We start from the raw sequence: 14,601 nt of genomic DNA, 5'->3' as shown, positions 1-14,601 counted from the left end.
ACTTGTGGGGGTGGGGAGAGACAAACTGAGATCAGGGAGGGCCCCAAGCTCCCATCCACTCACATCCTAGGCTGACCCAGATAGGCATCTACAAGATAGGTTCAGCCCGAGGCCTGTGTTCCTGGTGATAAGTAGGTGGGTCAGGACCATGACATACCATGACTCTAGCATTGGCTGTGTGCGTGGCTGGCTTCACAAGTTCTTGAGGTTCAAGATAGTATCTATGTTTAAAATCTGGGCAAAAAGAAAGCATCCAGTTGTCAGAGCCAGAGCAACAGTGGGCACACATAGTGACTGCACACAGAGGCCTTGGCTACAGGGCCATACCTCCCTTAAAGTTTTAGGTCATGTGGGCTCAAGAAAACCCTTTGTAGGTACTAAGACCATTAAGCTGCTCCTAGCAGCTGGGCAGCACACCTATGGAATAAAATCAGCCAAAGACAGAGCCCCAGTGCTAACTGGTCTGCAGGTTTTGTTTGGTGGAATCAATGCTGTTTATTTATTTATTTTTATTTTTATTTTTTTGTGTCGAAACTGGGGATTGAACTCAGGCCCTTGAGCTTGCCAGAGAAGCGCTTATTCCACTGAGCCATCTCCCCGACCCCATCAATGCTGTTTATTCAGGAAATCAAAGTTATAATTCTATACACCCAAATCATTGTTTAAACCACCCCAGATTCTTATAGTGCACAATTGGTCATTCATTTTTGCTAAAAAATTTTAAATTGTTAAAAATAAATAGTTGGGAACAAAAATAAATGGTTGGTTAAAAAATAAAATCAATTAAAGAAAAAACATTTCATTGACTTTTCAAATGCTAATGTGGGTGGCCTCTAGTAGGACAGCTACCAAGGTGAAAGGTCACTGCCCCAACATATTTTAAAAGACTACTTAAAATTCTTTTAATTCCTAATAAGTTTGATTGCTTGTTTTGCTGTCATAAATCAAAAATGGCATTAAAAACAGGGCTTTGATATTTTACAAAAAACATAAAGGTTTAAAATAATGTATAAAAACTATGGGTTTAAACAGTCACATGAGGGGCCAGGGAGATGGCTCAGTAGAGTAAGCGCTTGCCTGACAAGTGCAAGGGCCTGAGTTCAATCCCTGGTTCCGCCAAAAAACAAAAACAAAAACAGTTGCTTGATTTGACATCCCATTTAAATAATAAAAGGCCTAATGGTGGCCTCCAAAGGCCACTGTATGATCAAAATTCTGTTAAAGCAAAGGGGAATCAATCCTGCCAACTTCACTTGTCAATATATAGTATTAAATTTTTATACTTTTACAGCAACAAAACAACAAACCAGGTAAGAGAAAAAAAAGCCAAAAAGGGTCTTTTGAAGAGATCTCCATATTGGACAATGAAAGGGTCTCAGTCCACAACTAACCTGGGGTAAGGGGTATGTATGCTGGTGTTTTTCCAGAGAATGCTAACCGACCTATTTGGGTACCAGAGAGTACTGTCAGGCTGTACTATGGAGCCAGATCTAAGGAAAAAGTTAACAGTGACCAGGCTAGATCCAGCCTGGGGCCTATTCAAGGAACTGATCAAATGGAAATATGAGGTCTAAATACGTGATAAAATATGTAAAAATAATTAAGTTAAATTTTGTCAATATTGACAAAAATACAAAATATACACATTACCACCGCCATGCTCCCGCTCCCCTCATCTGCTGAGCCTCCACGCTAAGGTTCAACAGTCAACATGCCCTCCCAAATGGAACACGCCATGGAAACCATGATGTTTACATTTCACAAATTTGCTGGGGACAAGTGCTACTTAACAAAGGAGGACCTGAGAGTACTCATGGAAAAGGAGTTCCCTGGATTTTTGGAAAATCAAAAAGACCCTCTGGCTTTGGACAAAATCATGAAGGACCTGGACCACTGCCGAGATGGCAAAGTGGGCTTCCAGAGCTTCTTTTCACTAATTGCAGGCCTCACCATTGCGTGCAATGATTACTTTGTAGTACACATGAAGCAGAAGGGAAAGAAGTAGGCGGCGTGAACATTTACTCCTGCCCTGATGAGAGTTCTCCCAAAGGGCCGTTTAAGGAATCTGCCCCTCGGTTGCCCCTTGTATAAAGATGTCATGAGCAGATCAGGACCCTTAGATAATGTACAAATAACATCCAGCTCTCACTGGACAGAGGGTGGAAGGTTCATTAAATGCTACATAAGCTTTTGATTTTTGTATTTGCATCCTCTTGCCCTCAATAAAGTCTTTTTTTAGTTCCAAATCTGAAAAAACAAACAAACAAACAAACAAAAACCAGAAACAAACAAACAAACAAAAAAACCCAAAATATACACATTACTTATAGATAAAAGATTTCATTTCTTCCAAGTTTTTCTAATAAGAGATCTCTACTAATTGACAAATAACAAAATCTTGACTAGTCTACTTGTAAAATTTTTAAAAATTGTAATAGAGTTACTATAATTTAATTTGGCCAAATATTTGAGTGCACTCTTGATTTTATAAGGGGTTTATGTGTCTGTGTGTCTATGTGTTTGTGTGTCTTTCAATGAACAGCTGTTCCTTTTTTAAAAAAAAAAATTTGTGATTTGTTCTAAATATAATTTGAGATATAGAGTTAAAAGCATGCTTTTTCCTGAATTACCAGATAGTTAAGTGATATTAAAATTGATTTATACACAATACATCATAAGATTAAGCTAATTAAACAAAAATTCCCTAGAGTAGAATTATTAGAGAAGAGTCCAACTGATGAATAATTGTCTCAGGAGACACCCTCAATAAATAATAGGTAATTGGTTAAAAGATAAAGTTTTTTTAAAAAAATGTTACAATAAGGTTTTCTCTTTAAGGATGGTTTTGGTACAAAACTAGGTTAAAAAACAAAGGTCTTCATATGAGTATGACAATTCACTATTGTTAATCTCCTGGTATATTAAGTGTTTTTATGATTCTAGGTATACAGGTCTTTCAAAATGTAAAACAAAGATTGCTTGTTGGGACAAGACTTTTTCTCAAATTCAAACTTCTGCCTTTTACAGAAAACTTGTGAGCTATGTCTAATTTAAGGGTGACTAGGTAAAAAAAAAATTGTGTATTAAATAGAGATGATTCTGGCTGGAACCATGGAGGGTGCAGAAGAGAAGAAGGAGGCTCCTGCTGTGCCAGAAACCCTTATGAAAAGGGAAAACATTTCGCAGAGCTAAAGATAAAGTGCCTGAGAAAGAAGTTTGCCCAGAAGACGCTTCGTAAGGTGAGGAGGAAGCTCATCTATGAAAAAGCCAGGCACTATCATAAGGAGTACGGATGTACAGAACTGAGATCTGAATGGCAAGGATGGTGAGAAAAGCTGGCAACTTCTATGTCCCTGCAGAGCCCAAACTGGCATTTGTCATCTGGATCAGGGGTACCAATAATGTGAGCCCAAAGGTCTGCAAGGTGTTGCAGCTTCTTGCCTTCACCACATCTTCAATGGTACCTTCGTTAAGCTCAACAAAAAAGTAAGTCTACTACAATTTTAAAACTATTTCCTTCCTATAGAATTATTATAAAAGGTATTCTAGAGAATTTTTGTTTTCTCTATTTCAGAAACAGTTCTTTATGACATCAAGCAATGCTTTAAATGGCAAACCATTCAGACTAAATCAGACCTCAGGACATGTAAAAAGCACTTCTGGGCAGCACTGAGGACATGACCCCATTGTCAGTGAAGGTGCACACTGGGGCCTAATTATATAATGATGACTTAGCAGTGGACAGCTATTCATGTAGTATGAGGCCAGCATTTAAGAATGTAAATAGGTAATAACACCTGTCTAAAAAAATACAATAAAGGGGCTAGGGAGATAGCTCTGTAGAATAAGCACTTGCCTGGCAAGCACAAGGGCCTGAGTTCAATCCCCAGTTCCGCATAAATAAATAAATAAATAAATAAATAAAAATAAAAAATAAAAAAATGCAATAAAGATGCAGGTGGCTCTTGGGCTCTGTTCTGCTCCATGCTGAATGCTATTATTGCTGATGTCTTGCACATGTGCATTCTTTAAACTTTCTTGCCGCCTCCACCCTGCACGTTTCTGACACTGTGGTAACTCTATACTCACAAGTGCATAAAGCGTGTAGAACTGCAGCACAGCTCCTATTTTACCATGAGTCCCCATGATCATGCAGATCATTCATGACTGTTTCCCGACTTTCCTTGTGTTGCTCAGGCTCTCCCACTGAACTATACCTGCATCCCACTCCCTCATCCCCCATGTTGGGAGCAGGGAAGAAGCACAAGGAAGGGTCAGTGACTCAGCTTTCCCTGCTCTCTACAGGTCTGCGCCTGTCACTCAGCTTCACAGAAGCAAAGATGCATCTGCCAGTGGAGGAAGGAGAAGAAGCTGTGAGACAGGGTCAGAAAGCAGTGCCTGACTGCAAGCATCATGTCAAAGGGAGAGACCTGGCAGGATGCATGTGTGACCTTTGCACAAAGGAAGCTCAGATTCTAAGTTAGTAGCTTAACCACTTGCCCTTAAAACTGAACACATTATTTAAAGATCACAGTTTGTACTCATGCTTCTGTAACAAAAAATTTAAAAAATTTAAAGTCTATAAAGTATTGTCACTAAATAAGAACAGTTCTTACATCTTATGATTGCTAAATCTAAATTGTGTTTAAGTATGAAAGTGGTGTAAAAACAAGGCAGGAGATGAAGGTGTGTCAGCCTGGATGGAGCCATCTGGCAAGACTTCCTTCCTGAAAAGCCTTAACCAGGATGCAGGGCAGAAGCTTCCAAGCTGAACAGAGGCCAAACCCAGCCCTGCACTAGGTGCAGAACTTTGAACAGCAACATGCTGAACCTGGCACATGATATCAGTCTGCTGAGATGGGAACCTGATACCAATCTTCTAGTGTGTGTTTAGGTGAGACCACCTGGATCAACTGTCCAAGAACAAAAGGATGGCAGGCATTGGCTTTGGCATCACTGTCCTCTTGTTCTTGTAGTGGCCCATTCTGCTTGTAGGACATGTGAACTCTTTTTCCTTCCAAGCACCTGTTTCTCCTTTCCTCTTATTTTTTGTACTTCTTTTCCCCTTCCTCCTACTTGTGCCCTAAAGTAAGTGTTAAATTTTCACATCATCAATTGTCCTGACAGAACCATTCAATGGAAAACACTGGTGGTCTCTACAACAGCTGATAACAACAAGGCCATAAGTAGGGCATTCTTTTCCATGGGGTTGTCACCTGCCAACATACCTCTCCAGTCCCCCAGCCATGACAAATTCAAGTAAATATTTGCAGCTGTGGGAATCAAAACCCAGGAGCTTATGTTTTTCAGTCAGGTGCTTATGCCACTGAGCTATATCCCGGGATCCAGGTAATAGTTTTTTTAAGGTCAAGTAACAAAAGAAAAAGTAGGTAAACTGGAGTCCATTAAATTTTAAAACCCAGAGCTAGGGATGTAACTCAATGGTAGATCACTTATCAAGCATGTACTAGGTCTTGTACATCCCCAGTACTGAAAAAAATTTAAAAACTTCAGTGTGCACTTCAAAGGATACTATAAAGAAAGTAAAAGGAGGGCTGGCCAAATAGCTCAGTGGATTAAAGCACCTGCAAGCAGGGGCAGGTGCAGGTGCAGGGGGTTCAATGCCCGGGCCTGCTGTGCCCACCCCACCCCCAGCATGCTGAGCTGGCAGTTGAGACTGGTGGCACACCTTTTTTTTTTTTTTTTCTCTGAATACCTTCAGGGCAGGTTTGGCTGGTTTGAGGGGATCGAACCACAGCGACCTGAGCCTGACTGCTTTGTTGAAGCAGCCACTTAAAGAACTGAGCTAAGGGGCAGGCCCCCTAGTGGCGCACCTTTAATCCCAGCTCTTGGGAGGCTGTAACCAGGCGGATCACTTTGAGTCCCTAACCCTAAGTAAAAAGGTACTCAGACTGCTAGTTTCTTGTCTAGCATGTAAAAATTGAAAAGTCATCCTAACAAGAGAAAAATTTGACAAAAGAAATCAACAACTCTTTTTAGATCTAGAGGAGAGATAAGATCATAAAGCAAACTGCTGCCCCATAAGTTGGAGAAGGCCGGGGAGATGGCTCAGTGGATTAAGCGCTTCCCTGGCAAGTGCAAGGGCCTGAGTTCAATCCCTGGTTCTGCCAAAAAACAGAACAAAACAAAAATAATAATAATAATAATAATAATAATAATAAGTTGGAGAGAGACAAGGAGGCAGAGAATCACTACTTCCTCACTACCTCCCTACTGAACTAGAGAAACCCAAGACTGGAAAACTTGGTGGTACAATTTCACCTAAGGTTTCAGTAGAGCCCAGCTATTCCAGTGTAAGAGAACAAGCCTCTTTTAGTCCTCACTGGTGATTCTGTCCCACTGGAGGGGGAAGACAGGAACTGGGATGTAGAGGCTCATTAAAAGACAGGGTGGCTCACAATTGTAATCCTAGCACTCTGGGAAGTTGAGGCATGAAGACCGCAAGTTTGTGCCTAGCCACAAGACCCTGTCTCAAAAAAAAAAAAAAAAAAAAAAGATCTGGGATATAGTTCAATGTGAAGATTGTGGATTAAGGCTCCATTACTGCAAAACAAACAAATAGCACTTAAGACAAAGATGAGAAGTTCCCTTTGTTCTTAAATCTGACTACTCCATAGTAGGTCTCTTGTTCAATAGAGGAGACAAGACCAAAAACCCTAAAGGAAAAACTTAGCTTCTGATATCTCTAGCTGTAGCATATAATAAGAACAGCCAACCTCTGAGCAAGATTGAAAGGGAGGGCTGGTGAGATGGCTCAGTGGTCTAAAGCACCTACTTAGAACAAGCTTAGCAAAGCACAGGGACTGCGGTTCAATCCCCCAGCACCACATGCTGGCCGGCCCCGCCCCCTGGTGGGCTGAGCTGGCCACACACACACAAAAATAAATAAATAAAATAAATAAATTAAAAAAAAAAAGATTGAAAGGGAAAAACTGTACAAGAGAAACTGTTCTTTATAAAACTTTGTTCTTTTGAAACTACCTAGCTTCATAACTGCTTCATGGTTTTGTAATTACTTTCTTGACCCCTGTAATCATGACAGTGTGACCAAACATACAAGATGCATGCTTGTGCCATTGTATTAAGCTTCATAAACTGATGACCATTAATCTAACCTTGTAACCAATAATCTCATCCTGCTAGCTAATGAGAAGAACTTCCAGACTATTGTCTCACCTTTGTACCTCCTGCTTGTGCATCACATAAACTCCCTAGACCACCAGAGATCAGGGCCTGATATTCTGGGAATGATTCTGACCAGTGTCCATGGACATAAATAAATCTGCCTCCAAATCCTGGATGCCATTTTGATGTTTCTGTTTGCTGTTGCAAGATGAATATGAAATATCACAGAAGATGTTTTAGTCTTAAATCCTTTCACCGTACATAATATCTGGCTTTCTTTTTTTTCTTTTTTTTTTTTTTTTTGGCAGAACCGGGGATTGAACTCAGACCCTTGCGCTTGCTAGGGAAGCGCTTATTCCACTGAGCCATCTCCCCGGCCCCAAAATATCTGGCTTTCAACAAAAAAGCATAAGGCTCTGTAAAAGACAAAGTGTACTTGAGAGATAAAGTAAGGGTTAATACCAGACTCAGACATGTGAGAGATGCTGGAATAATCAAAGTGTGAATTTAAAAGAAATATGATTGATGTGTAGTGCAAAGATAAAGGAAACTCTAGAAACACTAATAGAACTGAAGCACAAATTTTGGGTTCATGAGTAGACTGACACCAAGGAGAGTCAGTGCACTGCCTATACTAACGGACACTTCCAAGGAAAAAATGATGAAAAAGCCCACCCAGAGCATCCGTGAACTGTAGGACAATTTTAAAATTTATAACACATACCTAGTGGAAATACCAAAGAAAAAACAGAAAAGGTACAGAGAAATATTTAAACTAATAATTGCCAAGATTTTTCCACGATTAATGGTAAATATCAGGGCCTAGGGAGATAGCTCAGCAGTCTAAGTGCCTGTCTGGCAAGGGTAAGGACTTGGGTTTGATCCCTGGTAACACATGCAATGCTGGCCTGCCCCAGTCTGCCGAGTTGGCCACCAAAACCAGGTGTAGAGGTGTATGCCTGTAATCCCAGTGCTGGAGAGGCTGAAACAGGAGAATTACTAAGACTCCAAGATGCATAACAAGACCCTCTACCAAATACATAATTTTTTAAAAGAGAAAAATAAATATCAAATGATAGGTTTGTATTATTTGTTGAAACTATACTTCCGATTTGATGTGAAACTGTCTCATTGCTATCTGTTTATCAATAAAATTTTGAAAAAAAAAGCAAAAAAAAATGATACGTTTTCAATACTTTTGCAGCAGAGAGGAAAAAGAAAAAAGGGAAAGGGGCTTTATTAGCTTTGAGGACATGGAGAGAATCTGGGGGAGATCGGGAATTCTCTGGATTGGAACAAAGGGAGGCTGAGGCTTTTACGACCTTTTGCCGGGGGTGGGTTCAAGGGGGATGTTTAGATACACCTGAGGAGCTGACTGGGGCCTTCCCTGAGGTGGCAGGAAGGGTGAAAGGAAATTGTTCCCTGGGCTGGGTTGGAGAAGAAGGGGCGAGGTGGTCTTTGGGAAGACAAGCTGTTGTTTTAAGAGCTTCAGCCCTATTAGATGACCACCATAATAATTGAGCAATTCATACTAGGGCCATAACCTATAATCAAACCGATTTAGGAAGCTCAGAGAATATCAAACATATGAGAAATTTACACTTAAACATTATATTCAAACTGTAGAAATCAAGGACAATGAAAATCTTGAAAAAGATCAGAAGAGAAAGGCTCTGTCTATGAAGCAGCAAGAATAAAAATCATAAGCATTTGCCTGGGAAGTGCAAGGGCCTGACTTCAATCCCTGGTTCTGCCAAAAAAATAAAAAATAAAAAATAAAAAATAAAAATCAGTTTGATCCAGGCATGGGAGTGACACAGGGAAATGAAACTCCCAAACTGAAAGATACCTGGGCTGATTTTGTGTTCTCTAAAACTGAAGAATGAATTTTAGGAATGACAGAGGTTAAGAGCAGAATATATTTATTGGGGGAAAGAAAGCTCCTATCTGAGAGAGAGATAGAAGGAAGACCCAAGCAGGTGGCCCAGAAAGCTGTATTTGCCAGAGATTTTATAGAGTAAAACCATGAGGTGAGGCAGGTTTAAGGCAGAAAACATGGGAACTCACTAGGTGGCCATGAGGTGGTGCAAAACTATGGTCAACCAATAAGATTACAAGCACAATTGATCAGGAAACATTGGATAAATACAGGACTAAATGGGGAAGCAGATAACGTAGCAAGCAGGCAAGTCAGGGGCTTTTCCTGTTGGGGGCTAGGTTAGTGACTTCTGTAAGGGGTTAACAGAATTTCGTGCTTTAACTGTGGGAAATCATTTAAAAAACGTTATGCTTCCTGTTATCTACTCTAAGATATTCTCCCTCTTGGCTCAAGGCTGTTTAACAATAAATAACTGTTTCTTGTCAAGTCAGCAAGCTGAAACAAACTCCCTGCCTAACCGTCTCCTGTAATGTGGTCAGTTTAAGATATATCTTGTAGGGCCAGGGAGATGGCTCAGTAGAATAAGCCCTTGCCTGGCAAGCACAAGCTCCTGGGTTCAATCCCTGGTTCTGGGGAAAAAAAAAAAAAGATATATCTTGTAAAAATATGCACTTATCACTAAACTGTGAAAGACCCTTTAGTTACAATTTGCAGCTGTGTCAAATGAATGTAGTTTTCAGTTGTTCTGTGCTAAATAACAAATTCGCTTACCAAACTGGATGTGATTTCTGTTATAAATAGCCCCTGCTACCTACGTTCAATGGCCAATCAGCCTTCTCCTGTATGAGAAGTGGCTGATGGCCCTGAGCTCAGTAAATAAAAGACTCTATTCAAATTTTTATCTGGCTGATCTGGTTCCTACACTGAGTGACCCATAACAACTTCCAGTCATCTGAGACTCATTTGGAATGTCAACCCTGGATGTCTATCCCTAGGGAGACATGTTGCTGCATTTGTTTACGCTTTCATCTTGAGGTCTGGCCCACAGCAGGGGTCTGTCTCTCCCAAAGTTGCAAAATCATCTTGTCTTCCATACTGTCTGCTTGAGGGCCTGGCCCTGTCTGACTACCCATAATATTTCTGTGTAACTCAGCTGCCTGCAACAGTAACATGCACCTGTAATCCCAGCCCTTGGGAGGCTGGAGCAGGAGGATTTCTGTGTAATGAAAGGTCAGCCTGGACTACATAGTGAGTTCTAGGTCAGACTTAACTATGTAGCAAGATCTGATCTCAAAAACAAAGTTATTTTCTTTTCAGAAACTATATAAGAAAAAAAAGTGGAGCCAAGTACTGAATAACCAGAACAATTATTTTTGAAAATTATTCTTGCAAAATGAAAGAGAAATGACAATTTTTACAAACAGTAATTAAGGATATTTGTTACTAGTTGAACCACTTCTAAGAGATATTAAACAAAACTCCTTAAAAAGAAGGAAATTTTATAGGTCATAAACTCAGATGTGCACAGAGAAAAAGTAAATGAAGATGAAATAAATCTTTTCTTTTTCTTACTGAACAGATAACAGTTTGTTAGAAAACAATGGCAACAGGGTAACCCATGATTAGTGTATTGGGTCAACTGAATTTTGTGCTATAACTATGGAAAACTATTAGATGTCCTTATGCTTCCTGTAATCTACTCTAAGGAATGTGTTCTCACCCTGTCTGCCTCCCCTCCCTAATCTAATTCCTATAAACATAGTTTAAGATGTATCTTGTAAAAACAGCTTGCTCAACAAGCCCCCACACGGGCAAGTTGCACATATCACTAAACCGTGAAAGGATCCCTTACTCATGTGATTTTTTTAATTTAAAAACTCCTTGCTTCCCAGGCTAGGTATGTTACTCAGTCTTCTGCGTGAGAATTGATTGACAGCCCTGAGCTCAGCAATAAAGGATCTGAAATTCCAATCTGGATAATCTGGTTCCTGCACTGAGTGACTCATAACAATTACAGTTTATGAGTAAATTAAATGAATATCAACAATATTGTAAGAGTCAGAGGGAGGAATTAGAACTTGGGCTACCTCTGAAGAGGTATAGTGCTTTTGTGGAAGCAGCCACTTAAAGGACTGAGCTAGGCCCAGGCCCCTGGTATAGTGCTTTTGAAAGAAAACTTAAAAGTTCAGTGTGTGATATACATACCTGTAATTCAAGCTACCCAGAAAGTGGAGGCAGAAAAATTGCAAGTTCAAGGTCAGCCTCGACACTTTAGAAAGTCTTGTCTCTAAATAAAGTTGAAAAAGTCTAGCACTTGGCTAGCATGTGTGAAGACTTAAAAAAAATATACTTGTAAATATACTGTATATTGCAAATTTGAGAGCAACCAGTCCTTCCTTTTCTCTCTGTTTCCTGGTCACCACGACATGAGAAGCTCTCCTCTGCCTTCCACTGTGTATGTGCCCATGAGCCAACAGCTACAGACTGAAAGCATGAGCCAAAGTAAACCTCCTTTAAGTTCCATGTGTTGGATATTTTGCTTTAGAAAACAACTGAGACACTTACCTGTGATGTGTATTCTATTGTATTGTACTTTGCCCATTTGGTGGGCTGTGTTAAAATGAGAATCACTACCTATATTTGAAGCTAAGATATACTGTCTTCTTTTAGGGTGCTTCCTGAAGATGAAGCTGGAGGTATTCTAGGCAGCTAAGTTAGGCAGACATCAAAATTACGGATGGAGGTAAATCAAAAGAGAGCCAGGCCTCAGGATAGAAAAGCAATAGCAAGGCCTGCATGTCTCCCTAGAAATAAACAGCAATTTAAAATTATACTATAATTAGCACCAACTCATTCAGCAGGCCCAGAAAATCGTCAGGTGCGTAGGTGGTTGACCGGAACATCTGGACCCTTACTCCCCTCCCTCCCCAAAATGCCTTTGTTCTTTCAATGTACCTTTGGTATATGACTCATTTCCATACTGGATCAGTGTTAGCTAAGTGGCCAAACTTATAATGTTTTAGGTTGATTGTGGTCTGACTCATGTTGTGATTTGGGAGTATAAATTACCAATGACAAGGCATTCCCAGGGGCCATCCTCTGGAAACCCCTTCTAGAAATCAAGACAATCCTATTTCTTGTTTTCAGAGACACTCTACTAGCTTCCTTTTTATCATTAACTAAGGCCATTGGCACAGTTTAAATATACATAATGATTATATTCATCATATGGAATTTCTACCTGACATGATGTATCTTGGTTCTTATTTTTCCTCATTCCCCTGCACTTCCTTTTACCCCTCTTTACCCTCTAATTTACAAAAGCTTTGTTTCCATTTTGTCGTTATTTTCTTGTTTTTTTCCTTTTTCCATCCTTCTTTTCCTCCTCAACCTCCTTTGCACTCCTTCCAATTTGAACATTTTCTTCCTGTTTTACAACATCTATTATACATTTTGGTTCTTATTTACACTTTCACTTTCTCACATCAGAAAAACAATATGATACTTACATCTTTGTGTCCTACTTATTTCACTTAAGAGTATGGTCTCATGGTGCACCCATTTACCTAGAAATATTGCAAGCTTATTCTTCTTTATGGCAGAGCAGTATATTATTACATAATATACATTTATCACGAGTGTTTTATAAAATAAGAATAAGAGTGTTTTATACTCCACTGCATAAAAACCCCACTTCTTCTTTACTCATTTATCTGTTGGCAGGCACTTGGCCTGTTTCCAAGATTTAGCATTAGGCTGTGCTGTTATAAACATTGGTGTGCACATACCACTGTTATATGATGCTTTTAATTCTTTTGGGATGATGCCAAGGAGAATAGCTAGGTCAAGTGGAATCTCTAGTCCTTGTTTTGTGAACAGTCTCCATAATCATTTCCACAGTGATTGCAAAAGCCTACAGTCCCACAAATAATGCAGTGCTTCTTTTCCCCACAGCCTCACCAGCATTCATTCTTTCTGGTGTTAGATGGAATCTCAGTGTTGTTTTATTTTATTTATTTAAATTTTTTTCACCCCCTCATCCAGACACCTGTGACCAAATGAGATACTAGGAGGACATATAGGTACAAGCCATAGCACTCATAGACAAATACAGAGATTGAAAATTACTTAAGTAGGTGTACTTTTATGGCAGGTATGAACTGTATTTCCAATTCAGAAGTGCTATGTGACCTCCAAGTGGCTCAACTTCTATGGGCCTAGGCTGTTTGAAAGGTATAATTATCAGTACCTTGTCTAGTGCCTGGCATGCAGTAGGTGCCACATAAATGTTAAAATAAAAATGTGTGCTCAGAAAAAGGCACCCAAGACTGGCAGACCTTCTAGAAGGGCTTACTGCTTCCACCTGGCCCATCCCCGAACGTGGACTGATCTTACCCCCAAAACCAGATGTGTGGGGAGAGCAAATTGGGTGTCCCCTTCCACTTTCCCCAGCGTAGGCCTCTGCACCTCCCCCTTCAGAACAAAGTGCTGGGCCTTTCGGGCCTCTGAGCCCACTGGGGACACAGTTCGGGTGCAACAGTCAGGGTGACCATGCCCCCAACTGCATGTTTCCTGGAGTGGGGTGGGCTACTGGCAACCACAGTGGGGCACACAGGAGACAGACAGACCAGGAAGGACCCTTGCATTGAGCTGTGAGGGGTGGAAAGGGGCTTCACTGGTCTCTCCTCACTAATGGCCACACTGTCTTACATAGGGCCAGGGTTGTGTTGCCTGGGAGAAGTTCCCCACTTCCAGGTCCCTGTACCTACTTCTTAGCCTGACCATAAAATTGACTCTATTATGGGAAGAAACTTTGCCATACCTAATATATAAAAATGTGTCTTAGCCCTAAATATGTAATTATTAGCTATGAGCAGTATACATGCATGATTTTTACCTAAACTTTTATTTTTAATTTTATTTATGTATGTGTGTGTGGCCAGCTCAGCCCACCAGGGGGTGGGGCTGGCTGGCATGTGGTGCTGGGGGATTGAACCGCGGTCCCTGTGCTTTGCTGAGCTTGTTCTAAATAGGTGCTTTAGACCACTGAGCCATCTCACCAGCCCTTTTTTCCCTAAACTTTTAAAGTAACAAAGATATCTTAGGACACAGAAAACACTAAGCATATAAAATAATAGTCCAGACATATAAACTTTAAAAATTCATTAAGGAACTCAAAAACATAACACCAAAAAAAAAAAAAAAAAAAAAAAAAAAAAAAAAAAAAAAATCAAACAGCCTAGTTAATAAATGGGCAAATGACTTGAAAATGGCACTTCTCAAAAGAAGTACAAATAACTATTAAGCATGTGAAAGACAATGAACAGCTTAGCCATTAGGGAAACACACATCAGAATTGCACAGAGATTTCCTTTCACTCTACTTAGAATAGATGTCATCAAGAACGCAAAAAACAATAAATGCTAAGTATGTGGGGGAAGAAGAACTTATCTGCACTGTTAGTGGAAATGTAAGTTAGTAAAACCATTATGGAAATCAATATGGATGTTCCTCAAAAAGGTAAGAATAGAGATACTATTTGATCCAGCTAAGTGACCCTTGGTATCCAAAGGAAT

At 40.1% G+C, this 14,601-nt stretch overlaps 1 pseudogene across 1 annotated transcript; it reads left to right on the top strand.

Moving 5' to 3' along the window:
• Positions 1 to 1,669: 1,669 nt before the first annotated feature.
• LOC101584188 lies at positions 1,670 to 2,246 on the top strand (annotated as a pseudogene). Its single transcript, XR_001117225.2, has one exon. The product of XR_001117225.2 is annotated as a protein S100-A10 pseudogene (transcript).
• Positions 2,247 to 14,601: the final 12,355 nt, after the last annotated feature.

This window comes from Octodon degus, unplaced genomic scaffold, assembly GCF_000260255.1.
Source record: "Octodon degus isolate 3935 unplaced genomic scaffold, OctDeg1.0 scaffold00093, whole genome shotgun sequence".
Classification (NCBI taxonomy): domain Eukaryota; kingdom Metazoa; phylum Chordata; class Mammalia; order Rodentia; family Octodontidae; genus Octodon; species Octodon degus.
Note: the sequence above shows the minus strand (reverse complement) of the source record. Positions and strands in the feature narration are given on the sequence as shown.